The 4897-nt window shown below is 43.4% G+C and overlaps 1 protein-coding gene across 1 annotated transcript in view; it reads right to left on the bottom strand.

Moving 5' to 3' along the window:
* The window catches only part of LOC106806596 (palladin-like), an 18220-nt gene that overhangs the window by 12044 nt on the left and 1279 nt on the right, over window positions 1–4897 (bottom strand). The window lies entirely within an intron of this gene.

Genomic DNA, 4897 nt, shown 5'->3' with positions numbered 1-4897 from the left:
CTCTCTCTCTCTCTCTCTCTCTCTCTCTCTCTCTCTCTCTCTCTCTCTCTCTCTCTCTCTCTTTCTCCCCTCCCTCTCTCTGTCTCTCTCGCTCTCTCTGGCTCTCTCTACTATAAGCACATGGTCCCTTAAAATACTCGGATGCAAGCAATTACCAAAGAAACCGCACAAGCAATTTCCACCGAAAGCTACTGAAGATAACAACAGCCGGGTATAATGGCCACGTGTCCAGCAAACCATAATAGCAGCAATACCCCAATAGCTGCATGACTCAAAAAATATCACAACCTAGAAAATACACAACCTATGCTTCGGACACGAGTCCTGTAATTTAGAATAGAAGGAGGCAAGCTGCATCTATTATTAGCAAGTAGGGAAAAATAAACAGAAGGAGGATACGACCGGCCCCAGTACGCGCAGCACTGTACGATTCACCGGCTGTATATATGCGGCTACTTTTAGAACATCGAAAGTTGAGCAGTATTCCTATATGAATCACGTCGATTCGCTTACACTCACACTCACATTGCTGTAAAGCGGATGCGGACTCACACGGAGTAAGACAGTATGCATCACATACGCACCGAGTTTTTTGGTGGGAGCTTCGAAGAATTTTTTTTGGAAGTACGGTACTTTTACTTTTTTCTAAATCACAACGAGAGATTTGAATACTTATAGCTAACATATATCTCACCGGTTTATCACAATGCAATCTTCCTACACTGGCTTCACAAAATCAGAGCAACATAATTAATACTTGCATACGAAACTGCCAGTGAAGTTTATTTGACCTCGATCTCATTCACTCTACGTTGATTTATACTACCGTGAACATAATATACATATATAAATATAGACTGTATAGACATGTTCATGGTATTACGCATTTCATTCGCATGATGCATCAAAAAGTAAGCGCCTGCCACGGGGAGCATTTCAAAGACATCGCCTTGGCTACAGCCTCCGCAGCATCACGCGTAGACTAAAATAACTCGGAAGCAAGGCGAAGTAGCTAGCGGGGTCTTGCTTACGTCTCGCCGCTATTTCTGTGGCGCGAGCGTGTTACAAGGTTGCCCGATGTACAGCCAACCCTCGGGGCACGTCATGCAAAAGGTATCAGCCACTTATTGCCGCAAACAAAATATCTTGTTAACACCGTGGCCTGCCAGTGGAGACACGTAAAGCTCCCGTGTCAATGGTCACATGTAAAACTATCCTGCCCCGAAGCGTCATAATCCGCTCTTTATACTCAGCTCAACCTAACGCTGACATCCGAACATGACCGCAAAATTCTATAACTTAGAGCTCGTTCGTTAGACACTGCATTAAATATGTGACACCACGCGTGACATGTGAAGGCAGAAGCCACTTGGGTAAATGGTTTCAAAGTATAACCCAGAATACAGAGGAATTTGATGAACGAGCCGACAGACGACGATGACATGTTACTACAACAAAATTCCATTACATAATTATCTCACACAGATGGATTGCAGAGGTGCCACACTACTGGTGACATTGGTACAAAGAGAACAAAGCTGTTGCGTCTATGTAAAGCTTCATGGACCTAAGACCCGTTTGCAACCAACATGATGTGCAAGTTGAACAGAATCACTACTGAAGCCATATTACATTCATTTAATGGTGAATATACTCAAACACCCGCTATTCTCTGGCAAAGGAAGCGTGTAATTCAGATATCTACAAAGGGTGTGAATAGCAGAGAACATGCAGTCATTGTAATGTCGGCATGGCTTCCTACATTAGGAAGGGTGAACACGAGAACACACGCAACGAATAGCAAATGGTTAACGTATATATGTGCAAGCATTGATCTTACATGTGCTCTTCAAAGGTATCCTTAAACAAATGCGCCTCACAGTGAGGTAATGTATCCAGAGTGCAGTGGTAATCACAGCTGGAAGCAGGTCCTATGCAACGTCACACACGCAAACACTTCACCGTCCTGCCAGGTTGCTTCCCTTACACGCTTAGCTGGCTAGCAACGCGCACCAGCCAACAAGCAGCCCACTTTTCGCAGGCGGGCAAGGCAGGCCTGATTGGAAGCACGCGTCTCCCTCTATAGGAAAAACATTCGCGGAGGCGCCCTCGCTTGCGGTAGGCTGCTCGGCGCTGAGGTGAAACACAAGTAGGCCCCCTATCGGCTGGCGCGTGCACGAGTCACAACTCCCCACGCAGCTGGCCCGCCAGCCTTATTAGGTCTCTGCATATATACGTTACACCAGCTTGGATTCCAGTTGCTTTTATTTTAACGCAGCAGCGAGCAGCCTGCAGATCCCCGCGCGTTTTTGCCTGCCACGCCAGACTTAGATGGGCACGTGCCGTCCAGATTGGGTACGCGGGACATCGTACTGTAGCGGAGACGAGGCAATCTATGTCATTAGAATCGCCGGCGCCTAGAGATGACCGTCAGAGGATGACCGTCTTTATTTTAGTCAGAAAATCTTGTGGGGCGCAATTTTCTAACGAATCGTCACTTGGTTAACTTGTAAGTTATTTCCATGAAAAATGCGTAACGTTATTTGATAAACACTATGAAGATGTGGTGCGTCAGCGCGTCAATTCATATCAGCAAGAGGCATAGTGTATTATTAAATTTCCAGAGACATATGGGGAAGAGAGCTTTAGGCTTACTATATAAAATTTAGCCCAAGTGATTTTTCACTTGTTATGGCTCAGCTTCACCAAATCAACTGCCAATTTTAATAGGATCAAAATAATTGCAAACAACTCCAGATCACTTCGACATGTGTATGCATCCGTGCGTGTGTTTACTTGCGTAACAATGGATTTGTAGGCCTATGCATCTGACGACTACTATTTTTCGAAAAAAATCTCTCATAGCGTTAAAAATAAAAAATAAACCAACTAGTTAAACAAAGTCAAAATAAATGCCAGACTGTGTGTCTGACATTACATTTATCAGACTGTGAGCTCCAGAATGATTACTAACCCCCACCCACTCACACCAAAGCACCTGTTATCCAGTAAAATGATGGACCATTTACCACGGCTAAAATTAGCGATGCGGGAAATGTGAGATTTTAACACCAGGATGAGGTGCTGAAGAACCAGAGGCTAAAAGTAGAAGCTACAGAAGCGATGGCAACTACTGAATACTGAAGCCAAGATAACTAGCTATGAATTAGCTATTGAGCACACTGTCTATGTAGTGGTACTGCATGAACCGTGAAGTCAAGATAACTATGAATTAGATATTGAGCCCACTGTCTATGTAGCGGTATTTAATATTTAAGTCAAGACAACTATGAATTTTACATTAGGCCCCCTCTCTATGTTTTGCTATTGAATCTTGAAGCCAAGATAACTATTAATTTTATATTGAGCCCACTGTCTATGTATTGCTACCGAACCCTGAAACCAAGATAGCTATAAAATAGATATTGAGCCAACTGTCTATGTAGCGGTACTGAATCGTGAAGCCAAGGCAGCTATGAGTTAGATATTGAGTGTGCTGGTAATGTAGCCGGTGGACACGTGCTAACCGGTTCACTTTAGAGCTCAGGCAGTGCCGGGCAGAGTATTGATGGCAATTCGCTCTCGTACCCCACGCCACATGCGTTCCCATAAAACATCGGATGTCACGGAAATGGCTTGCAACGATGAATATGTCCACAGTTGCCCGAAACAGCAAGGTATTAGCTCGGCAGGAAATTAGTTACAAGCTATCGGCGAAATGATGTCACAGATAAAAGTTTAGAACTGCGTATATTTGCGCGTTAAGTGTGTGTTGCGCGGACACGCGTGTGTTTGCAATGCGTCAGCCTAACCCAATGTACAGCAAGTCATCGCTAATAGGCGAATCTATTCTTAAACCTCGCTCCACAAATACTTAGGGGGCTTTTTTGCAGCTGTACTTCCTGGAACTGCTGAATAATTTAGTAGGCGCGCGTCTACCGTACGCGCACGCACCGTCTCTTCGCGATCTCTCAAAATTTCCCGTCCCCCGTCTCCCGCTGTTTTGACTAGTTTTTGGTGTGTTTACCGTGCAAAACACAAACAAGCAGCTATTAGAAACATTATATTAGAGCGTTTACTAGATTCGATGTTGCTAAGGCAATACTCTTATTTGCGCTGCTACTCAATTTGACCGCTTAAAAAGATTGCCTTACAAAAGTAACTGCTGTTTAGCAGCTCTTAGAATCATTATATCATCTTATCAAGAGTACAAGGATATAAGGAGTTATGTGCATTTGATCATACCTATAGTATACCTATTATTCACCGCCTGATCTATATTCTATTCATCATCATCTATTCATCTATATAATAAAATATAATTTCTGTTTACGAAAAACAGCCAACTCATCGGGCGCACGTGTGAAGTTACACACCGCACTTTCTATAAATCATGCTTCATTACCATCGGCATGGACTAATGCAAAACTGAATTTATTAATGATTCATCAATGTACTTGTTAAAATACGAATGACGTCTTTACTGACGTCGATGCATCACATACGCCTAGATTTTTTCCATCGTGCTCTTTTAGCTACATTCGGGGAGCACCCACGACTGTGTTGCGTTGGTTTCTATAACAAGCTTATCCGAGCAAAGCTACTTATGCATGTCTTTTATGCAGCAGAGGTTGTTAGCCTTACGCTAGTGCTATCAAAATCTGTTTCTACAGCAGGTGTTGACAGAAGCAAGCTGGGGTAAAGTGGTTCCTAATAGCAGTGACCACGACGAGGCGCGAACCGCCAGACCTTTGAGCCTGCATGAAGTCAAGTGTGCATTTCACTTGACTGCCACTCATTGCCCTCACAAATCTTCCTGACTTTATTACTCACATCTGGTACAAGCATGTTACCATCATATATACATTTATATATATATATATATATATATATATAT

The sequence above is a fragment of the Priapulus caudatus genome, unplaced genomic scaffold, assembly GCF_000485595.1.
Source record: "Priapulus caudatus unplaced genomic scaffold, Priapulus_caudatus-5.0.1 Scaffold9, whole genome shotgun sequence".
In the NCBI taxonomy this organism is placed as follows: domain Eukaryota; kingdom Metazoa; phylum Priapulida; class Priapulimorpha; order Priapulimorphida; family Priapulidae; genus Priapulus; species Priapulus caudatus.
The sequence above is the reverse complement of the archived record's forward strand: the minus strand, read 5'-3'. Positions and strand labels throughout refer to the sequence as shown.